Source organism: Dermacentor albipictus, unplaced genomic scaffold (assembly GCF_038994185.2).
Source record: "Dermacentor albipictus isolate Rhodes 1998 colony unplaced genomic scaffold, USDA_Dalb.pri_finalv2 scaffold_42, whole genome shotgun sequence".
Taxonomy (NCBI): Eukaryota; Metazoa; Arthropoda; class Arachnida; order Ixodida; family Ixodidae; genus Dermacentor; species Dermacentor albipictus.
The window spans coordinates 455,803-483,375 of record NW_027225596.1 but is presented as its reverse complement, the minus strand read 5'-3'; the positions used below and the strand labels follow the sequence as shown (position 1 = coordinate 483,375).

Below are 27,573 nucleotides of genomic sequence, written 5' to 3'. Positions count from 1 at the left end.
GCCGCCGTCAGGACCGCTACCCCGGAACACAAGAAAGCGTTCCTCCTCAACGCGCTGGGAGTACAAGGTGCCAGCGTCTACTACAATATCATCGAGGCGCAGACTGAAAGGCAGACTGAGACGCAGACGAAGGGACAGGGGACTCAGGGGCGGTTGACGTTTACGAAGCGGCGCTTCAAGTGCTTGACAAGCACAATTCTGCAGATGAATAATTTTGCAGGGGCGTCCATTTCTACCGCGGATTACCAAGTCCGGTTTAGGCGACTACAGAATTCATCCAAAACGTTCAACGGCTCGCTAAATCCTGCAAGTTTGGCACCGCTACAGACCTCATGGTCCAAGACAGATCGTTTGCGGCTTGCAGTCGCAACAACTTCATCGCCGGTTCATTCAACTAGGCGAGTACTTTACCGTCAAAAAAGCACTGGAAATTGCGCAGGAAGAGGAACGCACTGATAAAATAATTCAAAAGCTGAGCGTTCTACACGCAAACGCCGTTTCACAGCGTCGTCAGCCACAAGATGGCGGCCGTGACCAGTCTCCCTTCCTCGGGACCTTCTAGGTGGCGGTTACCTTCCCTGCCCGACTACATTTCAATATTGTGGTCTTCCGCGCCCTGTTCCAGTCCGAGATGGCGGCTACGTTCCCCACCCGAGTGCAGTTGAAGATGGTGGTCTTCCCCGCCCCGTCCAGTCCAAGATGACGGTTATCCTCGTCGCGGCCATCGGACCGACATCCCCGCCCTTGACCGCGCCTAGATGGCGGACGCCGAGAGTGAGGAAGTGGGCCACACCGTCCGGAATGGAGGCAACCGGGCGGCTGCTCTGCCTCCGCGCCGTTGGCTCGGCCCAGCGGCTGTTTCCGCTGCGGCTCGTCGCAGCATCGGGCGAATTTTACGAGTTGTCGTGCCCGCCACAAATTCTGCCAGACATGTGGAAGGAAAGGACATTTCTTCCAAGTGGGCTGTTCATCGGAAAGTACATCGGAACCAGTGAACGAACTTGAAGTGCAAGAGAATAGGACTATAAGGACAGCGACTATTCTACACATTGACGCTGTCGGCGCCCTGTCGCTTATGCGCGTTCCCGTAAAAGTGAACAACGTGACGTAGCAGTTGATGGATGACACCGGAGTGGTTCCGTCGCTCATGTGTCTTCAGGACTACAACACGCAATTTTCACATATCCGCCTGCCTCAATCCCATTTACTCATCCAGAACTACTTGGAGAAAGTAGTGTACAATTTGGGATTTTTTTCCACGGCCATTAAGTACCAAGATATGTCAGCTACCGTTGACTGTCACGTGACCACTCGGTTCATCACTTCTGGGGCTCGGCGCTATTAAGGAATCGACGGTAGTGATCGACTGAGTGACTTTGTCGTGTCTCCCAGCCTCATCTTCACCACCGGACTTCGACAGTGGTTCCCGCTGGACGGAATATCATCCAGCTTCCATGAACTTATACGGTGCAGCGGACTTTGACAGTGCACGGCAGGCCAACGCCTGTTCCACTTCACCACCAGCAAGAGTGAACCAGTGTAGAGTGCTGGGACAGTCTACCCCAGTCAAAGCGTCGCGACGGCAAGCTCCACGGAGAACCCAGGTGGACAGTACATCACCGGTAAGTTAGCATGTTGAGCGCATTCCTACCAGGTTTTTCTATAGTCGCATGGATGCTAAGGCATATACCCCTCTTGCGAATTCTTTCGTACATGACAGAGTAGCAGTTACTTCAGATGTGCCTTCAGTGAATTCCGCATTTCAGTGCAGTTCTAATTCGGGAGCGAGTTCTTATACAGCCCGTAAAGTAGCTCGAATGGGTGTCTCATGTTCAGCCGTAAGGCAATCTAGCTAGTCACCATTACTTATGCTGACTGACGAGCCCAGCCAAAATGCTTCGCTCGCAGCGTCGACTGCTGTGCGTTTCACAGGTTCTGAGGATTCTATGCCGACACCAGTTTTTCATCCGGCTGTAGTGCCCAGCGAACATGTTCTTTCGCCTGGTAGGCGTGTATCTGAACCTAGTCTTTCAACACCTTCACAACGAATGTCTGGTGTACCCAGTCCGCATGATTTCTCGGAAACACCTAACGCTCATGTCTCCGACCCTTCGTGCTCGCATGCAGTTAAGTCGTCGCTCCCAGCTCTGTCTGAGGAGCGTGTCAGTGTTGATGTATTGCAATTGCCTCGACGGTCAAAAAGGCGGCGCCAGAAACCGCACCACTTAAAATATTTTGTTACATGATGTTTAATGCGTGTCGTATTTGATAACATTATTCGCAATTCTATGTAACATACCTGAACAGGTGTCCATATATTTGACTTGCGTGCTTCAGTGCATGAAACGACGTTTTGTTAACAAGTAACTTGAATGATAATGCGTTTCTCCGCAAAGCTCGAGACTTTATATCTCGAAACGTGTGTCATCTTGAAAATTCGTTCTAAGGATCCGCCTTGCGAACTCCACGGCTAGAAATTGTAAATTGCAATATGGGCCATAATGTAAATAATTGTGAACTTAATTAGCGAATTTTTCAGATTAGTCGATTTTGCATCTCAAATCTTTGTGCATGTCCACCCCTTCGAGTAAACCAGCTCATCAACTACAATTGTGATATCTTCCACAAGCAACTTTAAAAATTTTTGAAAGTGTTCGCTGAAACACCCTGTATGTGCGTTTCACACGCCATTGATAAAATACTGAAGTCTGCCTTTTTTTTCAAGAACAAGAAAGTGCACAAAGCAACTTAAAGGGAGGTGAACATACCGCAACACATTTTTGTCTAGGCGTAGGCTATCCGTATCATTAGACATAATTCCTAGTTGGCTACCTCCTTGTCTTGAAAAAAGACATATAATAAACATTGTCCTGTGTATATACTTATATATATACTTGTGTTGTGTTTTTGCATGGTGTTCACAGCGGAAATTAAAACGAATATCGAAGTTCGAAATACGGATGAGGAAGCCGCCGCTGATGCTTCTAATGCGCTTGTCCTCTTACTGTCGGTATTTTGAGATATAAAGCTGTGCACGTCCGCACCTACAATGCTACAGAAAGCTTTTACCCACAATGAAATTTCAACTGAAAAGATAAAGGGAAGTGAAAGTAAACCTCAAATGGTGTGGGTTATAGAACTCTGGTAATGACATTTTAGGGAAGCGGAGAGGAAGGGCATTGTGCTCCGGCATCGCCGGGGGAGGGGGGGGGGGGCGTGTCGGTCTACCCCAACCTCGGGTAACTTCGGAGGGTGTTGTGGCCTCAGGGCCTCCACCCCCCGCCGCTGCAGTTGGCGCCTGTGCATTATGATGCCGCTGATTGTAAACTCGCTTTTGATTTTCTTGGGATGCGAACAGCGGCTTACGGGTATGCTGCCTTGCGTGGTAAGCATGAGCAATGGCGTCGCGGGCACAGTCGCTTCTCGATGCACTAGCAAAGGAAAGTGAAGTGTCTAAGGGCAGTTCCGGGAAGTCGCCGAAGAATCTGTAGAACGTAAAAACACAGGCAGTTTCGGGGTGCGATGCATTGAAAGCGAGCGTGATGTAAGATAGTGCAATTTGTTGCGGTAATCGAGTGGAACGGATGATTTTCCAGTTCAGACCCTCAGTCAGGTTTGAGGATGGTACGACGTAGTAAGCTTGAGTTTGGTAGAGCAAGACATCCAGACAGCAACCTGTAGAATATTCTGCCTTGTTGATTGCGTAGGCGGAGAATTTTCGGACAAATCGGACATCGCCGCGCCACCTCTAGGTTCCGTATGATACAGTTTTGCAATTGGGTGGCTCGTAGGAACGTCGGCGAAGTAGAGTGGCGGAGCTGGGGCTGACGTGGCTGGTGACATTGTCGTAATGGCGAGCACAGGCGTTGCAAGTTTCGTGAAAGCGACGAGGTGAACCGTTTCGCGGCAAAGTGGAGGGATTCCGAAAGGTGTTCAGGGGTGGAGACCTCCGATGACTACGGCTGTAACGGGAAACGTTCCTTCTAAGGTGAGAGGTGGTTGGTTAAACACCCTGTTGTGTGCATGGTGAGCCGATACCGGTGAAACGGTGATTACGTGCAGCTGTACTTTGCCTCTCTGTGTGGAGCGCATAATTAGGCGCACAGCGAACTAGGCCTGTAAGTTATGGAAGTGGGGTGGGGACCTCCAATGACTACCGCTGTGACGGGCAACGTAACCAGTCGGGCTGCATCAGAAACGGATCGGCAGGTCGTCAGTTGTGCGTCATTCAGATGGATTCTCATAACGGGGAGTGAAGAGCGGACTGCGGTAAATCACGATCATAGAAGAAGTCATATTGGCGTTAGACCGATTAAGAAAGAAGGCGTTGGGAATGACCTAGTTAGCGACTTCCTGGCCAAACACGGACTGAAATTAACGATATTGTTGCGGTGAAATTGTCTCATGGCGTCTCCTGGGGTCAGGCGGTATAGGCAAGCTTCGAGTTCGCGATGCACCATGCGTAGAGTTTCGGCGGCTAGCAGCAGAGCACATTGATTGGCAAAGGTCGGAAAGCTTCTGCTTGAACAGCTCCCAGCTAGTGAGTTCCGCTTTATGTGTTTTAACCAAACACGCGGAGTTCCCTCCATGTGGAGAAGAACAATGGCTAGCATAATGTTTTGGTTCACTTGCACGTTTCTTTTTATTCTGAGCCATTTTTCCACGTTCCCGCAATCGAGATTGGAGAATCCGGTGGCGTCATGTTAACTCTTTCTTTACCACGTCTATTCAAATCGATCATTAGTGATCAATGCTTCAGATCACCAATTTCGACATGTTGGACTCTTTTTCTGATCAACTTAAGACCATCGAGTAGTTAGTACAGGCGCTGCACTTTCAGAGTCAGTTTAAATTTTTGCGCTCCGGCGATGTGATTTTTCACAGACCTTCTTGCGAACTAATATGCAAAATAGGTATGGCACTCACCTTTTGGCGCTTTCAAGAGAAAAGCATGCCACCCAGGGTGACGCCGTACTATCATCAACATTCTGTAGCGAAATGACTCCCGGCAAGTCAAGATGTAAATTATGTCGTCGGTTTTGCCGTCCTACAGTGCTGAGCAGTGATAATTACCCGAAAATGACACCATCGCTTTTCTATAGTGAGCTTTGCTTCGGGGTCCGAGTCTATCTGTTACGCCAAAGTGCAGTAGTGACATTTATTTGACATGTACACAGAGCTTGCCATTAAATCAATAATTCGTACAACAGTTAATGTTCCATAAACAAACTGGCCTCTGGCACACACTTCATGAGGTCCATCAATTAATTCAGCAAATGAAACGTACATTTTTCACGTACTGATGCTTCGACAGCTTTTGCAGCTCCTGCGACCTATTTTATGGCTCAGATTTTTGTTTGCACAACTGCCTCATTCTCGTGGCTACATAACTGTGTAGCACGCCAGCCATAACTCAAATCTTTGAGCGTTACTACAGCAGCACCTTGGCGAGGTTCATTTTCAACGTGTCAATATCCGAATTTAGGAGTCAGGGTGTCTACCAACCGGGAAAACCGGGGAAACCGGGAATTCTCAGGGATTTTGAGTAGCCTGGAAAAACTCGGGGAAAACTCAGGGAATTTGTGCTTCTATCAGGGAAAATTAGCTGTAATTTTCTTGAAAGGTTCGAAAGTCGAGGTAACGCTGGCTCGAGTAACAACAGGAATTGTATTGAATCGTCTTTGATGCGCTGTCGTCGGTTGGAGGAATTTCCAGTGTACAGTCAATGACCGGCTTTCCGGATTCCCGATAATTTGGACGGTTTCGCGGCACCACCACGTACCCCATAGAGTGAATGTATCAGAACGTCTTAAATTTCGGACGTAAGAACTCTTCGCCGTCCGATTTTCCGGAGGTTTTGCTGTGTCCATAGGTCCGAAACGGCAATAATCAAAGCCACCACCGCTGCCATTTTCATTACCTTGCCGCCTGGAACCGGGGCTCTCGAACGCAGATCCACTGGCAGCCGAAGCCACCACGGCGGCAACGCTAGGCCTAGCTGCTTTCACGTTCGGTATAAAGCTTCTTGGCGTTGGTTGTCGTGTTTATTAATGAAAGAATTCGCTGCTGTCTGCAATGGCATGGACTCCGCCTTTGTGGTCCTCGCGGTTGGCTTAGAAGCTTGGAAAGCACGGCGTGTTGTATAATGCCGGTTCCCGAAAGTTAGCTTCGCCTCCATACACAAATGTTACTTGGTGAAGCATACGCAAAAGTATTGCAGTGAAGCATAACAAGCGTGGGAAGGGGCTATTGCCATGGGACACAATATATATTACTTAATTATACACGCCCGGTATTTCAAGTCACAGTACGAGCACCGATATGCCTAATACGTGTACAAGCAGGCCTTCAGAGCGTTTTCGAATGTGCCTGTGGCGGTTTGAGCAGGGCACTAAATGACATGCTATAATTTTTTCCAACTCGCTGATTTTTCTGACGTTTTCATGGTCCCAGGGAGTTCGAAAAATAAGACGTGGACTGTGCAACTGACCAAGTAGTGCTTCAAGTGGTTTATGGGGCGAACGAGTGCCGGAAGGAGGACAAGAACATAAAGGACCTACGCATTGAGGAATGAACGGGAAAGGAAGCGTGCGGCCGCCATTTTGAAGGAGCTTGAGCTCAAAAAACAAAATGCCGGCTGATGCCGAGATGCAGGTTTACCCCATCCAAACCAACATAAACTCTTCAAAGCAGTGAAACACAACACTGAGGCGTTGTGTGTGGACTGAGAGTATGTGAGGACAGTTGAGGTTGACTTACAAGCTGTTGAGAGAGAATCTCAATTGCGACACCGTTCGGGCCTCATACAACTGAGCTTGCTATCAGTTGATAGAAGTGGCTCATATTCGAAAAGATTTGCATCTGTATGCATCTCCTTTTTATTCGTATTTAAGAATGTTCGACTCGATTTGCAATTTTTTTTCGAAGACATCTCATTTGCTTTGCATTTTACTAAACCCTCCCTCCTATTCTCTTTTTGAATAACATAAAGACTACTCTTTAGTATTCAAATTGGACTAAGTCGGTTTTCTTTTAATTCTTTTGCATGCTTACTAGAGGGTGACAGCATCGGACGATATGGTTTCAGCCCATCTTGACATAAAACACAGTTCTGCATCGCTCAGGGAATTTTGCAAAGACGCTCAGGGAAAACCTGGATAACTTGGGGAATGTGGAAATGTCAACTTGGTAGACACCCTGAGGAGGTTTAATCAAACTGTAAACTGATAACACGTTGTAAAGCTGCAGAAATGTGCGCATAGGTGGGTGGTCATTTGGACTCAAGCCTGTCGGATGATCCCAAAGAAGCGTTCCAACACGTCGTAGTTAAGTTTTCCTGTTAAAACATATTTGAAACCACACTCCTTTAGCAGGTATCTTGATGGTTCCAGTGCGGACAAAATAGTCACACGAAGGCCCTCAGCGGTTAGGAAACTTGCTCTTGAGATTTTTCGTGATGCGAATTCTTTTTCCCATATATTTAAGTAATGCAACGACGAGGTCAGGACCCTGAAATCTCTGCTGCCAAAAGTGATGCTTTCCTTTGGATAGTTTCGGTTGAGAGCATCAAAAAGATTATTGAACCGTAGTGTGAATTCTACTGTTGCCTCGAGATTTTTGAGGCATCTTGTGCCTCACTTCGAGTAGAACTCCAAGCCTTTCGCTGCACTCCAGCTGAACAACTGAGTGCCAGCTTCACCCGCATTTTTTCGGTCGTTGAAGGGTTGATGTGGAACAGAGATAATTTGAGGCAAACACGCCAACTTCCCGGCTGTTTAGAATCCTCCATAAACAGCCTGTCAAAATGTGCCCAGTCAACGCGATCGCCATTTACGCACGACGCTTTCGGTGAAAGTCAACGGTTCCAAACGCATTTCATGAGATGGGGTGCGTCAGAGAACACATATACATTGAGTTGTTCATCAGTGGGATGGATGAAGTAGTTGCGGGTATGTTGCAATGCTCCAGTGACTCCGAACTCTTTCCACATCACACGGTTAGTACTTGCGCCATCACATACGTCCGCGTCGACTAAGGCTCCCGTGTCTTCAAGCAAAAATATTGCTTTTAGGACGAGCTGAGCGAGTACAGCTCCCTTTGTGGGGCCCTTGCTTGCAAACACTGCTGTCGGCTGAGAGTACTTGTCACCAAATGACCGAAAGGTAAATACAAGCCCGTGGTCAGCAAGGTCGTCGCGGGCCTCTGAAGAATCTCCATAATCAGTGAAGCCAGTGTATGTCATCGTCTTCGATAGAATTCGAATTTCCTTTCGGACGCGCATTTCGTTGAAAACAACTATTCCATGCCTTTGAAAATTGTCTTTAGTGGCCATCTTCTCCTTAAAGGCTGTGAAAAACCTCTTGTCAAAGTCACACCTAACTTTTATCATGCTCTGGTACTTGCGCACTGTCGTAACGCAAGGAAGGGGGAGCACCGTGTTATCTCACAGGACCTAGTATGCAGATGGGCTGCGTATGTGCAACAGCAAGCACATCAGAAGGAAATCCTCTGTGTACCGTCTGCCTTTTGTTTTGTTCGTCAAGCTCACTGTTGCTACGCGCTGCTTTACCACGGTCAGCTGAGCACTAGGGAGATCTATTGTGCGTAGTTTCTTGCCTAGTTCTTCTGACATTTTTTGCATGTGTATATGAGCTTCTGCAAGCTCCACCGACAATTTTTTAAAACGGGTGAGCAGATAATTTTTCGACCTTTTCAAAGCATAATTTGCCCGATGTAGTGCTGCAACTTTGTCCTTATTCTGGTATGAAGTGAACGGACGCGTACCTGAAGGCCTAAGCCTGCGCAATCTTTGTTCTGTTCTTTTCTGGTGCATTCGCGGGACGTTTGAAAAAGGCCAGGACATTTGTGACATACTACTAAGTGCGACTCACTAGGGTCAAGAACAATAGAGCATCTCTTGTGCCACTATCTCTGGTTGTTGTGAAGATGTGCGCATTTTCTTTCAACGTGCGGGTACTCCAGAGTGCTCGGTCCACGATTGCACAGTTTCGTCTTATCAACATGCTCTAAGAAAGCCTTAACGTGATCGATAGTTGTTAAAGTGCCTTCATACTGCCCATCTGCCATTGAAACTGACCTTCCCATCACGGTTATGTTTGCCAGCATATCTTCATGAATTTCAACAATTCTAGTGGTTACCAAGGAAGACGCGGGGCTCACTGGCGATAGGCATGCATCTGACAGTAAACGGCTTTCAGGTTTTTTGGTGTGCTCCAGCTAGGAGAAAACGACGCTTTGTTCTTCTCCAAAGTCGAGCAGGTGGTATCCTCGTGATATTGACGGAAGAAATGACCGCGGTAAATCGCCGAACAAGCTCACGATTCCAGGGATGAGCTAAGACCAGCAGATTGGGGCGCTTTATCACACGTTTACTCTTCAAACGCATCCATGTTGTGTTCCGGTGCACTCGGCAAAGCTTGAAACGACCTTCCAGTAGTGCCACCACTGTCATTGCTACACGAGGCTTCTTGCTCGTTACAATCTTTTGATGCAGCGCATAGCCTTTTTGATGCAACCGCGGTTGTCTCTTCGCCGGGCGCTTCCTTGTTTTCGCTGTATTTGATAGGTAAGCCAGGAAGTCGGGAAATCTTGCGGGAACAGCATCGCTCGCCACTGTTGCCTTTGACGGAGCACTCATCAAGACGTGCCGAAGACGTGAGCAAGACGTGCCCAGGTCTTGGACACAAGATGAAGCACGATGGGCTTTTCGCAGACGTGATCACTCGGCTGAAGTATTCGATACTTCCTTGGGATAGCTCTACGCCAAATGTTCAAGCGTTCTACGTCTTTCGGTGGAAAAAAAGAGAGGCAATTTCTCTGTACAGCCTTTGTAACCCGTTCTGTAGCGGGGACAAAACATTTCCTGCCCATCACACTCACATGTGCACGCCTGACACCTGAAAAAGGAAACGTCGAGCCGCGTTGAGATAGCAGCGAGTGGCGTTAACATAGCCGTCACGCCATCCGTCGAACAGTGAGCAAAACATGAACAAGTGCTGGGACACTGCCGCTCCATGCTTAGCGGCCGCCGTTTGCCAACCTGGCCTATTCTTACTCCGCTAGTGAGAATAGAAGGAGCACCGATGGACTCCTTTTTTGTTTGTGAAAAAAAAATGCATGGAGCAGTTAACTCGGGCAGCCTGGCGGAGTATTTATTGAAACAAAGCTAGTGAAGGGCAAAATAGACAGTACAGGGTAAAGAGGCACTCAGGAAACGTGTACTCCTAGGGCGTGATACTTTTTATTCTGATAGTTTCGTTTTAGAAGATTCCATACCACCATGACCAAGTTTTGAGACTTTAAAAGAAACGTGCAGCACATGTGCCCCCTTACTGAATTTTGTGTTTTCGTGCTGTGCGTGCTCTTTCCTTTAGAAAGAATGTGTTTACAGCTGCAGCGGACGTATGCGTGAACAATCCAGTTTGTCGATTTATATATATTGTGGAATGCCAGATCCATAAGGAGAACGCTCTTCTGCAGTTGCATCACACGAAGTCTCACTACACAGCAGTTTAAATATGCACATAGCTGCTTATCATACACACATACCTTCTCGTGATCAGATGTTTGAGCTAAAAGCCATCACAAACAAGAGGGAGGAGTACTTTCCATAGTGCATGTCAGCGGCAATCGGTGATAAAGTAGCAGGGGGCTTACTGTTCTAACAAAAGAGGTGTTCAGAAGGGGCTCGAGCCTTTAAATACGTTAGATGACATAGATGCCTTTCGTCTCGGTTTAGCTGCTCTTCTCCTAATAAAGAATGAAGAACGACGACACCTTGCTGTGTTGCACCTCAGGAGGTCATTCAAATGCGCAGAGCTCAAATATTCCTCTGCGTAGCTGGAGCCTCTAGCAGTTGAATGGACATTAAAAGATTTGCAACCGTACTTTATTAGCCAAAAAATTGGAGGACGCTTAAGCTTCGCCTTCAAGAGTGGGACGCGACAGCGTTCCCGTCGACCCGCCAAGGGGTCGACAATGCGCTACGGCACAGCGATCACTTACGATGCGCCCCGCATCGGACTTAGCGCCCACCTATCACGCGGTGAGCGTCGAGCAACGCAGCGTTCGGCGCGGCAACGAAACGTGCGCCTGAGCGAACGGAACGAACCAAAGAACTCGGTGTCTCGGAGGGGAAACGATCTATGCCAGCCAAACGTCGTGATCGGCACGGGCAGAGAGATAGATAGTGATCTAAACCGGTAGCACGGCGAAGCGTCGTCAGGGGAGAGGGAGTCCCGCGACGCGCCTGGCAGCGGTCCCAATGCGCGCGCGGCGCGCCTCCTGTCGGGGCAGCGCCGTACATTGAGAGGAGGGGGTCTTCTGTGTTTGCCGCAAGATGGCTCTGCGTGTGCGGAAAGCGCAGAAGAAATGCAGCGGAAACGCACTTCGCAACTCGTGTAATTGTGACTTCTGTACGTTACATGTTCATAATTGCCGATATACACCGCAGTATAACTTTCCACGGCTCGTTTCGAAGGCAACACCGCATTCACTAGAGGCGCGTTTGCACCGCTTGGAAGCATCGAACTCGTGGCTGAGTGGTAGCGTCTCCGTCTCACACTCCGGAGACCCTGGTTCGATTCCCACCGGGCCAATCATGGAAGTTGCTTTTTATTTATGAAGCGCCTGCCGTGATTTATCGCTCACGGTCAACGCCGCAAACGCCGACACCCGACGCCGACGACACCGGCTTTTCTGCGACACGAGCTCCTTAACGCTATCGCGTTAATATTTCAGCGTAATATTTACCACCATGCATTTTGGTCGATTTTGCACGCAAAACAAGGACATCACTGCCTCTTTCACAGGTCCCATTTTTTTGTAAGAGTTTGATATTGACGTTGTTTATGAATCGGGAGTTTTACTTAGCTCACCAGATTATTTATCAAGGACACCGTTCATTATTACGAAAGAAGGACATGCAGTATCTTATCGATCACTGCGTTACTGTGCTGACATGTGTAACAAAACGTCCCAGAGCCTATTCCGTGCTAAACTTCTGGACCTAACTAATGATGCCCCGTGTACTTAGATTTAGGTGCACATTAAAACTCCACAGGTGGTCGAAATTTCCCAAGTCCTCCACTACGGCATGCCTCATAATCAGAAAGTGGTTATGGCACGTAAAACACCACAATTTATTTTTTTACTTAATGATGCATTGGGGGTGCGCGGACACACACATGCGCGCGCGCACGCGCACTCACATGCACGCACATGCACACGCACATGCACACGCACGCACACACACTCCTAAGCACCGCTCTACCTCTACTACGCGACTGGCTTCCTACACTTCACAGAGACACTTCTTTCCACTTTGACATTCCTACTGCTAATGCAATCAAATGCACTTGTCGAACATTTAGGCAGTGCTTCAATACTGACATGCTACCGCGAGTTCAAACGAAATCATGGTTCGCAACTGCGAAATTGCATTCAATTCTTTCCCGAAAATACATATATCTTTCCCGTCCGTGCCTCATTCATGAATTGTAACTTACCGAACATACTTCATGCTTTCGTAAAAGCTGCCACGAGAGTCTTGCGCAATATCTAATAAACGTTTACAAGTAATCTGTCAGCATGTCTAATAGGCAAGTTTTACCACAATGTTAGCACTGCTTCCATATGGCTACTGTAATTTGAAATTACATATTGAATACGTCGTTAAAACGTTAATTAACTGTCTTTGTTTTTTGTGTATGATAGCCCCCTGACACCCTACGTGTCCAGTAATGCATTCCTGGTCCTGAGACACAATGTGTGAGAAAATATGTCCAAACGTACAAGAATTACATTGTATAGCTCTCTTGCTTTTTATAACACGTTGTGATGCGTGGTGCGCGACATGGTGCGGTGATCGGGACGGTCAAGAGCAGACGATAAAGAGTGCGCGCGCCGAGGCGGATTCCATGCTGGAAGATAGAAAACAACGACGCCGAAGAGCGTCCGGCACGAGAACGCGCGGCGCATGAAAAACGACAAAAAGAAGAAAAGCAACCAATTAGAAAAGACCACGGGGCGTCAGGCAGCCAATCCGAGAATGCCTAATCGGCCAGATCAGAAGAAAAAGCGTGGTGCGCTGGCAGAACCAGAGGACACGCAGGGAGACGCAGAGGAGACGCAGGGGAGACGCCAGGAGAGTCCCAGGAAGCGACGGCAGGAGGAGGTCAACCACCGGAGCGGGCGTCGAAGACGGGCCGTCGGGTTCCGGACCCGAGCCACCAGGACTTCACCCGACCGCGGCCTACTGCCAACCTGTTCCTGTGCGTCGCCCGTCTACCTGAGCGGGCCGCCAGCTCCTCGCGGCCGGCGTTCGAGCTTCTGTGCCCGTGGGCAGGACAAGAGCAGTCGGGCTACGAGCCCGAGCTCTACACCCAGCTGCCCGGCCAGAACGCCGCCGCCGTCTACTCGTGCCACCAAGCCGCCTGCTTTACTTCTCCCGACCAGAGCTGGCCAGCTCCGGTCGCCCGGTCGACCAACTTACACCACGACCTTTGGTGAGACCGAGCCACTCCTTTCGTCAGCTTGTCACCGCGTCGCCGCGTCGAGACTGTTGTGTGTCCCTGCCGTCGTGGCAGGCCCGGACTCGCGCACTAGTTAGCACCATACTAGCCCCAAGTGTTTTTCTTTCTGCGATGATGACTATTTGAGTGTTTCTTTTATGTTTTCTATTTCCTTCTATTTCTTTTGAGCCTTTTTTGTTCCATTAAATGTTTGTATGTGTGGTCGAAAAGAACGGCTTTGTCCTCAATTGGGTTCTCAGAGGCTCCGCCTAAGAGAACCGTCAGAACATTTTGAGTACACGAACCTTTGTCCCCATATTAGGGTCATCACACACGTGAGAACTGAGGTACTGTGTAGGTTTGCCATGCAGAAAGTTAAACGTTACAGAAAGCTCATGATATTTGCTTTTGTTTCCCATGTGTCAGAATACGGTGGCAGAATTGAAGCTGCGTATCTTTGCTTTTGTATTAGGTGGTCAAGCTGTGCAAGCTGCGGCGGCAGGAGCCTTGTCGGAGGAAGACGACACGGCGCAGATAAGTGAGTGCTTTCAATATTGCAGTGCTGGAACGGCAGTCGTAAGTGCATCGTATGCCCGGCTAACCTGCAGGTTTGATTTGCTGCACAATACGGGTGCACAGGAAACTTTATTGCTGTTTCGTCAAATAGGGAGATATAGACGTTGTTGACTTCATCGTATTACATAACCTGAATTCAAATTCTAGGTTTACTTGTGGCTAAATCTGGCGGCTTCCTGTGCAGAGCGTAAAGCATGACAGGTTGTTTCAATGTCTAAAGCAAAATGTTTATTACACTACTACAGCTAGATCATCACAGCCAGCCACCTTTTCATCTGTGCTAAGTGGCACCATGAAGCGGTGAAATAACGGTTTCCTTTATATTAAGGTATATGACTTCTCTGTTATGACTACTGTTTGTGCAGCAATTTCTCATCTGATAGTGCATTGAATTCAACTTTGGTGTATCATTCTTCTAATGCAACATTCAATTTTTATATTTGTTTTCCAAAATGCTTGCTGCAATATGTGACGCTTTACTTAGGTTTATTTATTTTTAGTACTACTTTTAATTTATGTACCTTACACCTCCTTCTTGGGCTGTAGAAAGAGCTGCAGTACTCAATATAGGAAGATACACAACACAGTTTGTACAGGATCTAGAAATCTAGAGGTTTGAAACTATGACGGCCGGCTTCGAGGAACAAAATTGAAATTAGGTAGAATTGACACTTGAGTGAGTTTGCACGAAAGCAATATATACAGAGTTAGTTGTTCAATGTCAATTTGCAGTTCCACTCCGGGATTGTGATGGTAAGCCATTTTTCAAATATTGCGCGGCGGTTGCAAAACATCCCAATAAGGTGACAATGTCAATTGTTAAGGTGGCATGAATATTCGAATAACATATGAATGCAACGATAGGGTTGTCACAAAAAGACCTCTAATATATATGGCATAAGAACAAGCATTACTTGCCGCGCCTAGTGCATTGATACGTCCTCCAGGGCGTGCTGCACGTGTCACTACATTGTCGAGTTGTCTGTTGTGTTCTTCTTTCAGCAGACTTCTTCATAATGTGTCTTTTGTGAACATAACTCAATTTCACCCACAAAATCAGCGCAGACATGATCAAGTCCGCCGTTTTTGTTTCGAGCTTGCACACAAAGACCTGCCGTCGCGGAACCCTTCCGAGTCACCAAAATTATCAGCCTACTCATTCCACACCCACAGCGCCGCATTCGACTCCTCTTGGATGTACCTCCTCTGCTTTACACTTTCCTAGTATTCGCGCATTGATGGCCCACTGTACATATGTTTCTAGCGAAGGCGGGGCACATCTACACTCACAGCATTGTCCGACCTTCCGTGTATGATGGTCTGTTCTCTTTCGTGTTTTCGAGCGCAGGCCTAACATTGGCTCCCGTTCCCACATTTCATGTAACCGTCGTGCCTCGTCGTAACCGAGGTGATCATCAGCGCTCTTCTCTAGCTGCTTGCGCTCCTGCTGCAATCTCTCGTCCGCAGCGCGAGCCTGGTTCTCCCCTTGTCATATAATATGGGTTTCATATAATAATTACTCGAGAGAACTGTGGCGCTAGTGTCAACGGCAGCTGCAGTGGCAGTGGTTGCACCAGCGCGGGAATTATGGGACGTACATGGATTTGCCTAATTTCGTGCTTTTGGCTTCCAGCGGCTTTGTGACTTCGTAAGCTCGCCATTTTCAACAATGTTCTGTGTAATTGGTAATTAAATAAAGATTAAAATTGTCTGACAGCAGGATTTGAACACAGGACCTCAATCACAGACGCCGGATATTGAAACCATTAAGCCACAGATGCATGTATCGATAAGCGATGTGAAACACCCTTACGAATTTATCGCAGGCATGAGTCACCTTGAGACGTTTGGTGAGTTTCGATTTGCCCACCTCGACAAGCTCAACCATTGCAATTAGTAGTTGCGGTTGTATAGATTCATATGAAATTTACGACAGTAAGGTTTATATATCGTAACATTCAAAGCCACAAAAACTTCTGAATCCACAAGCACGAATATGAGACAAATCCACGAACCTCCCATCATCCCCTTGGCAGGATGACTCAATAGCGCCGCACCGTAATCCGCCGACTCGATAGCGGCGGATCACGGTGTGTGCAACCGAAACCAATACGCTGAAGTGCCTACGTTTTGCACTGCGCGTTCTGTATGCATTACCAAGAGGCGCAATGGTCGGCCAATTTCTTTTCCAGTATTCACGCGTCCAGCGCACGCTGAAGGAAGGTTTGGAACGAAAGTCGGGAATGCTTAACGCCTCCTTCATCTCCGGCGTGGGTCGGGCTGATATTGCGCTATCTTTGGGGGCGGCTCAGGTAAGGGGAGTGCTTGACGCCTGCCTCACCTGCGCCGCGGGTCGGCTCGGCACTGCATTATCTTACACCATCTGCACTATGCACCACCATCAATACGCCTTTCCTGTATCTTCACTAGTACACCTTTCTCTAATATTCGCAGATTGACGGCATGCTGTGAGAAGGTTTCCAAGAAAAGTGGGTCGCGGGACCATCATTTTCTTTCCTTCGCCGTAGTTCCTCTGTGTTTTTCTAATCGTGCATGCGAGGTCCTTTCTAGGAAGGTTTGGAACGAAAGTGGGGGAAGTCTACACTCACAGTGCCACCGTCAACGCCCATTACCTGTATGTCTTCTGGTTCACGTTTTTCTACTATACGCAGATTCACGGGACGCAGTGAGAAGGATTGCAGCAAAACTGGGGGCGTCTACACTCATGGTGCCGTCGTTGTTCCCCTTCCCTGTATATTCACTGCTTCGTGGTTTCGTAATATTTTCGCATCCACAGCACGCTGAAGAACGGTCCCTGGTCAGCGGGTCAAGCACGTCGCCTTTTATGCATAATTCGTCCAAGGCTGGATCGCTGGCGCCCGCATACCTTCCACAAAGTACTAAGCAATTCGCGAACTGCGTACAAGCAGATGAGACACGCTTTGGTGAAAACAGACAATGGATAGAACCATCGCTAATAGAAACTTCTGATATACGCGGGCGCGACCTGCGCTGAGCAGAAAGCCTAGCGCAGGGGTCACGGGAGAAATGGAAACCTGTATATATATATATATTGCATCGAAGAAGAGTAGCCTGCCTGCGCCACAGCACCATCGCTACCGGCATGATTTCGTGGTTGCTATATATATATATATATATATATATATATATATATATATATATATATATATATATATATATATATATATGTATATATGTTTATATGTATATATATATATATTGCATCGAAGAAGAGTAGCCTGCCTGCGCCACAGCACCATCGCTACCGGCATGAGTTCGTGGTTGCTATCTTTCGCCGAACGCTTGTGACGTCTACCCGTTCGCGCCCGTTGCTAATAAGTCTCTTAGCAATACGATGAATTCGAAGGCATTACGATGAATTCGTACAATCCGTCAGGTGTTACAAACGCTGCTTTAGGTCGATCAGATGGTGCCAAGGGGACTTGCCAGTATCCGGAACGTAAATCCAGCGAAGAAAAGAACTCAGCTCCCTGCGAACAATCGAGGGCGTTGCCGATGCGCGGTAACGGGTAAACGTCCTTGCGCGTTATCTTGTTCACACGTCGGTAGTCGACGCAGAATCGAATAGAGCCATCCTTTTTCTCAACGAGGACGACTGGCGATGCCCAGGGACTGCTGGAAGACTGCACAACGCCACGCTTGAGCATGTCAGCAGCCTGGTGGTCAATGACACGGCGCTCAGATGTGTATACTCGGTAAGGGCGCTGCCGTAAAGGTGCACCACTGCCGGTATCTATCTGGTGAAAAACGGTCGATGTGCGGCCCAAACCGGAAGCATGGCTGTCGAAAGAAGCGCTGAACCTCTGCAGGAGAGCAATAAGCTGGCTTCCTTCTGAAGATGACGTGCCATCGTCGATGGAGCAGTGCAAAGCGTCGAGGAGTGACTGATCAACCGCAGAGTCACAAGTAAGTGCGCCAAGGCCCGCAGAAGTAGAAACGGCAGGAGCGTCAAAGATGCAAAAGGTGTCGAGCGGTTGAACAAGGCCTAGGCATTCACCATGAAATAAAGCTAAAGGGCAGGCCGTGGGATTGTCGACGACCATTTTCGTGACGCCATTGCGAAGAGTAAGGAGAGCAAATGGCAGCGGAGAACATCGGCGGCGAATGAACAGCTCGAGGGCGTAAAGAGAACAGTGGCATCAGAAATAGCGGCGCATGACACAGGCACAAGCAGGGAAGAGCGTGGAGGGACGGAATTGTCTTCGGAAACAAACAGTTTAACACTGGAAAGGTCGTTTTCGATAGTCTCGACGTCGGGAAGTGCAGAAAGTTCGAGTTCGGCGTGACAACAATCAGTAACGGCGTTATTATTTGCAAGGAAGTCCCAGCCTAATATGATGTCATGGGAACACGTGGGCAGCACGACGAATTCGACGGTATACAGTAGACCTTGAATGAAGACGCGAGCAGTACAGGCAGTGAGAGGCGTTATATCTTGAGCGTTCGCGGTTCGAAGGGACTTCATTTACGTTGGCTGGAGAAGGACGAGGACTTGGGCATTGCGACGTGGACGCAGTTCATGCCTGGGGAACTGCGGCCATCAGTTTTCCTGCTCGGTGGACACGGCACGGCGCCGCATCGGAGAAAGCGAGCGACGTCGGGGAGATGGTGAGCGACGATTAGAGGCGGTTGGGCGGTCAGGGGAAAAGGAAGAGGTAGGAAGGCTGGAAGGCGAAGAGGAAAACGGAGCGGGGAAAGGTGGTGCTCGCCGGAAGTTCTGAAGAGGAAGCATGCCACGACGACAATGGCGCGCCACGTGACCAGCACCACCGCAAGCAAAACATATTGGGCGGTCATCGGAGGTGCACCACTGGTGGGAGTAAGGTCCCAGTCGCGGTTGAGGATTCGGAAAATGCTGTCGGTCGGGCAGCGGCATAGGAGGAAAATGCCGTCGGTCGTGAAGCGGCATAGATGGCGGCAAAAATGTCGGTGGTCGAAGCATGGAGGGCGGCAGGGGCGTTTGTGGACGAGATCGGGAAACAGCGTCAGCGTAAGTGAGAGGAGCCATGACTGGTGTCTGCTCAACGGCTGGAGGAACGGCTTGAGATACTTGTTCTTGAATGAAGTCGCGGATCGTAGGATGCAAAGCAGGTGGTGGTTCTTGGACAGAAGATATCAAAGATAGCTGGCGGGCGACCTCTGCGCGAACGAATTCCTGGATTTTTACGAAGAGAGCAGCATGGTTGTCGTCGACTCCAAGGCTTGATAGAGAGTCGGCGGGCGGGGTGGGACGTCGGGTGTGAAGCCGTTGCCTGCGCAACTCATCGTAACTCTGGCACAATCCTATCACTTCAGCGACAGTGTGAGGACTCTTTGATAATAGCATTTGAAATGCGTCTTCCTGAATACCCTCCATTATACGATTGATCTTCTCCTCCTCTGACATCGACGCATTCACCCGTTTGCACAGGTCGACAATGTCCTCAATGTAGCTCGTGAAGTTTTCTCCGGCCTCTTGGGATCGTGTGCGCAAACGTTGTTCCTCACGAAGCTTTCTTACTGCAGGCCGACCGAAAACTTGGGTAAAGTTGGTCTTGAAGACCAACCACGAAGTGAGGTCGGCTTCATGGTTTAGAAACCATAGTTTTGCAATGTCCGTAAGGTAGAATGCGACGTTTCTAAACTTGGTAACGTCGTCCCACTGGTTATGGGCACTCACTCGCTCATCAGACGAGATCCAATCTTCAATGTCTCTGTCATCTGTGCCGGAGAAGATGGGGGGATCTCGCTCGACGCAAGGCACCGGCACAAACCAAGGTGGCCGGCGCCGTTGGAGGAGCTGGAGGAGTGCGTGCGTCGTCGGGAATGATGGGGGGTGGAGTGCGACTCCGAAGTTCCAGGGTGGTCGAAAGCCAGCACCTCCACCACTTGCTAAGAGATTTATTAGCAACGCGCACGAACGGGTAGCCGTCACAAGCGTTCGGCGAAAGACAGCAACCACGAGCTCATGCCGGTAGCGATGGTGCTGCGGCGCAGGCAGGCTACTCTTCTTCGTTACAATGTATATATATATAATATATACATGCTTGCGTTTGGGAGGCTTGGGAGCTGTTGTTGTGCAGCGGCAAGGCCAAACAGAAAGAGTGCTTGCCTATGCAAGTAGAACACTCACGTACAGAGGCTAATTACTCCACAACTGAGAAAGAATGCCTCGCCGTGGTATGGGCGGTTATGAAACTTCGCCCATATTTGTATGGCCGCCACTTCACAGTTATCAGCGACCACCATTCACTATGTTGGTTGACAAACCTTAAAGATCCTCCTGGACGACTGGCGCGTTGGAGCCTAAGGCTGCAAAAGTTTGACATGACTGTCACGTACAAGTCGGGGAAACGACACACGGATGTTGACTGCTTGTCTCGATCGCCGATAGAGTCACCTGCTCCGCCCAAAGAAAAAGACTCAGTGTTTCTGTGTGTAATGGACACATCCGCCATCGCGCAACAACAACGGAACGACCCTGCTTGAACTAATCTATTACTTGGAGGGAAGATCTGCGAAACCAGCTAGAGTGCAGCAAAGGTATTACTTACCACCGCCGTGAAGCATCACGTTCGCACTTGTCTCGACTGCCAGAGGCGCAAGTCGCCTCCAACGAAACCAGCCGGCCTCCTACGACCCGTCCAGGTCCCTCAAAGACCATTTGATCAAATCGGAATGGATATTTTGGGCCCACTTCCTACTTGGGCCCACTTCACTCGTCACGCTGAAACAAAGGCAATCCAGAACAGCACAGCAGCCGAGGTAGCGCGCTTTTTTATTGAGCATGTGGTGTTGCGACACGGCGCGCCAACCGTCGTAATACTAGCCCGAGGAACCGCATTTACGGCCGCACTTTTAGATCACGTCTTGCTACTAAGTGGAACGTCCCATCGAAAGTCAACCACCTACCATCCACAAACCAATGGGTTAACAGAGCGCCTAAACAAAACCATCGAAGACATGCTATCAATGTACGTGGATGTCGAACATAAAAATTGGGACGACATCCTACTGTGTATCACCTTTGCATATAACACGGCGAAACAAGAGACGACGCGCATGAATCCGTTCACCCTTGTTCACGGACGAGATGTACGAACGATGCTGGATGCGATGCTTCCACACGACTTTGACGACGCTGATACGGACGCCGATGTGTTTACACAACGCGCGGCGACTCAGTGATGTCACTTACGAGGTCGTTCCCGATAATCCGAACTGTACGCGGCGCCGCACACACCGTCCTGAACTTGTGCACGTTGTCCGCATGAAGCCGTATGTGAGCGAATAACAATGCTAGCGCCCTTTACTTCCGCAACTGACATTTCTTGTCTAGCATGGGGACGATGCTCTCGTAGGGAGGGACAAATGACGCGCGTATTCTATGCAGACGACGACGCCGATGGGAGCACTAACGGACTCCGCCTAAGATATATATATATATATATATATATATATATACGAGAAGAAAGGGGGTTAGCCGAGGGACCCGATAATTATTAGTCATGTAATGAGAAGCCAACAAACACTGACACCAAGTACAACATAGGGGAAATTGCATGTGCTTAATAAATGAAATAAAGTATAGTAAATAATGGAAATTAAAGTGGATGAAAAAACAACTTGCCGCAGGTGGGAACCGAACCCACAACCTTCGCATGTCGCGTGCGATGCTCTACCAATTGAGCTACCGCGGCGGCGTTTCCCCATCCACTTTCTTGGGTATTTATGTGTACTAGTAGAACCCTGGGAGTGTTAGCCAGCGCCCCCACTCACAGACCTTGGCGGCGGACGTTTTTTCATCCACTTTAATTTCCATTAATTTACTATACTTTATTTCATTTATTAAGCACATGCAATTTCCCCTATGTTGTACTTGGTGTCAGTGCTTGTTGGCTTCTCATTACATGACTAATAATTATCGGGTCCCTCGGCTAACCCCCTTTCTTCTCGTTTATTTCATAACGAGGGTCTCGAATCCGGCAACATTGATGCCTTCAGGTAGCATATGTGGGTTTATTGACCAGTTGCCTTCACCCGAAAAGATCACGTTCTCGTGACGCCTGCGGCAAAAAAGACGTTCCACGTCCGCCGCCAAGGTCTGTGAGTGGGGGCGCTGGCTAACACTCCCAGGGTTCTACTAGTACACATAAATACCCAAGAAAGTGGATGGGGAAACGCCGCCGCGGTAGCTCAATTGGTAGAGCATCGCACGCGACATGCGAAGGTTGTGGGTTCGGTTCCCACCTGCGGCAAGTTGTTTTTTCATCCACTTTAATTTCCATTAATTTACTATACTTTATTTCATTTATTAAGCACATGCAATTTCCCCTATGTTGTACTTGGTGTCAGTGTTTGTTGGCTTCTCATTACATGACTAATAATTATCGGGTCCCTCGGCTAACCCCCTTTCTTCTCGTTTATTCCATAACGATGGTCTCGAATCCGGCAACATTGATGCCTTCAGGTAGCATATGTGGGTTTATTGACCAGTTGCCTTCACCCGAAAAGATCACGTTCTCGTGACGCCTGCGGCAAAAAAGACGTTCCACGTCCGCCGCCAAGGTCTGTGAGTGGGGGCGCTGGCTAATACTCCCAGGGTTCTACTAGTACACATAAATACCCAAGAAAGTGGATGGGGAAACGCCGCCGCGGTAGCTCAATTGGTAGAGCATCGCACGCGACATGCGAAGGTTGTGGGTTCGGTTCCCACCTGCGGCAAGTTGTTTTTTCATCCACTTTAATTTCCATTAATTTACTATATTTTATTTCATTTATTAAGCACATGCAATTTCCCCTATGTTGTACTTGGTGTCAGTGTTTGTTGGCTTCTCATTACATGACTAATATATATATATATATATATATATATATATATATATATATATATATATATAAGGTTGACCACTTCGGTAGACCGGCAACGGCGGTCAGTTGAGGGAACAACTGGGGTCACACGATAATTAACGGAAGAAGTCATCTTCAGGAACGCGTATGTGCCAAAAAAGTGGAACTGACACTTCTTACACAACCCAGGAGTGTGAACTGGTGTCCAGAGCAGCACTTCATCGCTGCGCTGGTAGAAAAATACGCCATTACATGCTTCATAATTAACCTTGTGGTCCTGTTGTCTGGCTTCGCTGTCAAAGCGGCCACGATGGCGACAACGGTCAAGGCGGGAAACATGTTCTTCGCAGGGAGATTAAGATGGACTGACAGGGGCAGAGAAGAAACGTCGAGAAAAGAACTGTGCGAACGGCCATAAACAAGGTTGAGTAGCGAGTAACCGCTTTTGCATTGAACGGCGGTGTTATACGCGAAGATGACGAAAGGCAAAACTGCCGCCCGATTTCCGTTATCTAGCTGAATATAGGCGGCTACCTGCCTGAACAGCCAGCCGCGCATTCATTTTTTCTCAAATTGTCGAGGTTCACATGCTCTTTTGCCGGTTTTGGTACTGCATGGAGCTGCTGCTTGCTGTTAACATCCTGAAGTATACAGTAACGGTCATAGTTGATCTTATGTTCGCCATTCTGTAAAGTAAAAAGATGATTGAAAATTTGGAGCTGATATTAAGTTATCACGTTAATTTTGTTACAAGCTAACATAAAAAACCGGATACCTACCATGCCGTACTTGTGACGAAGCAGATGATTTCTTATGCACTTCACAATGTGAGACACACCACAGAGGAAGTATGGACTGCTGTCTGGAATACAGGGATGTTCAATTTTGTGCTTAGGTGCATGAGAGTTGCCTGTCACACCAAATGTTGATCACATTCACTTGTCTGTGCTTGCTCCATCGCTTATGACGGCTATCACTGTAGCATTTTCTTTATGAAGCTCTATGACGGCTTTCAAAACCATCCTTGCGAGGACTCTTCCAGGAGATGCATTTTTTGTAGCGAAGCTGGCGATTGGTAGTACCCGCGAATGAAATGGGGGCACAAACGTAAGCACAAGTGCATGATATGCCATGGCTGTCGATTCCTGGTCGTCTACTTTATATGTTTGCTTGTTGAATGTGACAGCTTGGCGCACTTACATTTCCACTAGTATGAGGATTCCACAATGGCTTACTCCTTGTTTAATAAGTGCACCAATGATGTTAAGCGAAACCTTATTAAAACCGAACTCGCAAGGCATTCTCTTGATAATTTGTTTAAAGCGCGATGACGTAGGTAGTGGCAAAATATTCATCTCTGACTGCTTAAATGATATTGCGCGACATAAAAAACGACACGGACGTGAAAGAAGACGACACACCAAGCGCTTGGTGTGTCGTCTTCTTTCACGTCCGTGTCGTTTTTTATGTCGCGCAATATCATTTAAGCAATGGATTACCAACTTGCCCGGAATGCTGCTCTCATCTTTGACATCAGCCTATAAGCAGCAGGGCTGGTAAGCAGGGCTATAAGCAGAGGGAGGTTAGTCATCAACCAGTTGGTTTTATAGCGCTTTCCTCTCGCTGACCTTGCTTTTGAAGCTTTCAACACTGCGTGAAGAGCAAGCTGTTGCGTTTGAGGAAGACACATTTGAAAGCCCGAATTTCTTTTTTGGCTTTGTCGGGAAAAATTGTAGCCCTAGTCACTCTTTCTTAGGTTTTTATTTTTAAACATACCCTTTGGTGAGGCTTGGTTCGTTCCTCGGATTTCTTCTTTTTTCGCTTTTTCCGTGCTCGGATATATTTTCTTGTGCTCCTGCACGGTGGGCACAAGCTATCCTAAGACAGCCCAAATCATTATGCGCTCCTCCACACGTCCTGGGTCTTGAAAGCTGAGGTTGCTGCCGAAATGGAGGGGAATAAACCACAATGACAGCCCGTGCACACTTTTAGGTTGCTAACGTAAAAGAGAAAAGCGGATAGTTTCTTCAAGCTTGAGAATTTTAGCGGTTCTCCCGAACCATATTCGTTGTAGACGCACGGAGGAACAAGCCTTCCGCATAAGCTGAGTGCAACAGTGATGTCTTTTCTCATAACCACAGCTCTGTCGATCACAACAGTACCACTGTTTTCACAACTTTGAAGAGTCAGGAGCTGGACATTCCAGGACTCGAAACTTGAGTGCTCTTGAAATGCATGGAAAGAAGATGCTTCCTCTGAACACATATCTAGAACGGAATGGACCTCAGTTTCTTTAGCACTACTGTTTTTTATGTTTACATCACGTCGCCATCCCTTTCAGACATACGAACATCACAATTTACTGTCGCTCTTAGCTTCGAAGGTTTTCTTCTGGGCTTTGGTGCTTTTGCTGTCGATAGGTGCACAGGAATGTTGGGGAAAATAAGTGACTGCGCACCCACCTTAAGCGTCCACCTGCCACGTGGAATCTTAACAATGCTACCTGTAACAATGTGCTCGTAGAAAGTGATTAAGTCCTCGGCACGTTAAGTGCTGCCGACTGTACGTTTTCTCTTGAGAAGCATATTCACTTTGGCAGCCCAGCGCGCTGCATGTCGACACACGGACTTTGTCAAACTTAGCTTACAACACAATACACGTGATCTCCAAGTCAAATACCTATATTCCAATTTATGGATGAGCGATAACACCAAAGGAACTTTTTCGGAGTGCATGCCGGTGACAGACAGCCTAGACAAACACCAATAAAAGCACTGAACGTGCCCGCCTACAGCCGGCAGCTCGATCCCAACGCGACGCAAGCGCCATCTCTGAAGGGATAGACGAGTTGGAGCCGCCTCCAAAGCAGACTTATCCAACTGACCTAATCTACCAACGTTGGGTGCGGGCGGTATTTGTAATTGCACCGGAATTTGGAGTTTCTGGAGTGTAAACTGCGCAGTGGCTGCTGTGAAGCAACGAAAGCAAATATGTGGCGCGGCGCCGTATTGACCGGTTGCCTTCGCTCAACAAGTTCGCGTTCTCGTGATGCCTGTGGCAGAAAGCAAGTTCCACGTCCACTCCCAGGGTTCTACAAGGAAAAGCAAATACCCAAGAAATTGAACGAGGAAACAGCGCCGTGGTAGCTCAATGCGTAGAGCATCGCACGCGAAATGCGAAGGTTGTGGGATCGTCCCCCACCTGCAGCAGCTGGTTTCTTCATCCACCTTCATTTCCATTAATTTATCGTTTCTTTATTTTATTTATTAAGCACAAGTAATTTTCCCTGTGATGTCCTTGGTGTCAGTGTTTGTTGGCTTCTTACGACATGCGCACACAAATGTTATTCGAGAAAAGGTGCGACATTATCAGGTGTTATTTTGTCACAGAAACGCGGAACGAAATTATGGGCAGGTGTACGTATGTGATCGTTCTCAGGGAAATGTGCTGGTAGGGCTAATAATTTGACGATAGAAACTGCGCGACCAGTTTCTATATGAGGTTGAGACTTCCGTATGTAACAGAGTTACATTTTTCCTTTCCGTTTATTTGAGGAGAGTAATGCTAATCCTTAGTTGATTTTTTTGCAGAAGATGGCCTGGAGAGCATCCTGGCAAAGTGTATGAACCTGATAAAAAGATCTCGAAGGCAAGAACGGCGACTCGCCTAACATCTCGCGACAGGCAAGGCGGTCCCCCAGGCGATGAAACAGGCAACCAGTGACAGAAGACAAAAACTGGCTGGAAGCCGCCAAGAGGTCCTCGACTACAAAGGTGAGTTACATTTTTCCTTTCCGGTTATTTGAGGAGAGTAATGGTAACCCTTAGTTGATTTTTTTTTGCAGAGGATGACCTGGTGCGAGTCCTCGGGCGCTGCATGAAGAAAATTAAACGGGCACGTCGGCAGGAGTGACGTTTGAAGAAATATCAAGAGGCCGAGAAGAAGGCACCTGAGGACCTGAAAAACGAAGTGAGGCAGAGGAGAAACGCACTGTCCACCAGCATTGAGGAGGTCCTCAACTTCCAAGGTGTGCGAGATGTTCAGGAGCAATTTGTATGAAATTTGTATAATGCACAGCAGAAAACGTCACCCCAAAATATTACATTTCAAACATTCAAACATTGAAACATTGCATAAACGTTCAGTGAGAACACTGTCAGAATATGCTAGGTGGCTGAACGAAGGCCGTCCAGGCGTCGGCCTCGGCAGATGGCGGCACAAACACAACAAGGGCCTTGGTTTTGAAGCAGAAAAGCAGGTCCAGAGTTATTACGGATGTGAAAAGCGTCAATAAAACGTTCGAATACGCTTCTTACGTTAAGCTAGATGCGTATGTTATTCCAGCTTGAGATGGAAGTTTGTTTGCGATGAACGAAGCATACGTTTAACGAGTCTAAGCGTGCTCTGAGAGCAATGTAGTGCACGCTCTCATCCATACGGGTATAGCAGCATGGCACGATGAGTCCAGCGCAACGGTAGTCGGCAATACTGATCAAACTGCTTGAAGCTGCAGGGAAGTGTGTCAAATATTAGTGGCTGCAATGCTTACCTCACCCACTGAACTTACGATGATGAGATGCGAAACCTCCCCGCG

The 27,573-nt window shown here is 48.1% G+C and overlaps 1 long non-coding RNA gene across 1 annotated transcript; it reads left to right on the top strand.

Moving 5' to 3' along the window:
- LOC139052899 (uncharacterized) lies at positions 1–27,205 on the top strand. Its single transcript, XR_011510114.1, has 4 exons — positions 1–1,622; positions 14,005–14,070; positions 26,570–26,752; positions 26,824–27,205. It is a non-coding gene; the product is annotated as an uncharacterized lncRNA (long non-coding RNA).
- The last annotated feature ends 368 nt before the right edge of the window (positions 27,206–27,573 follow it).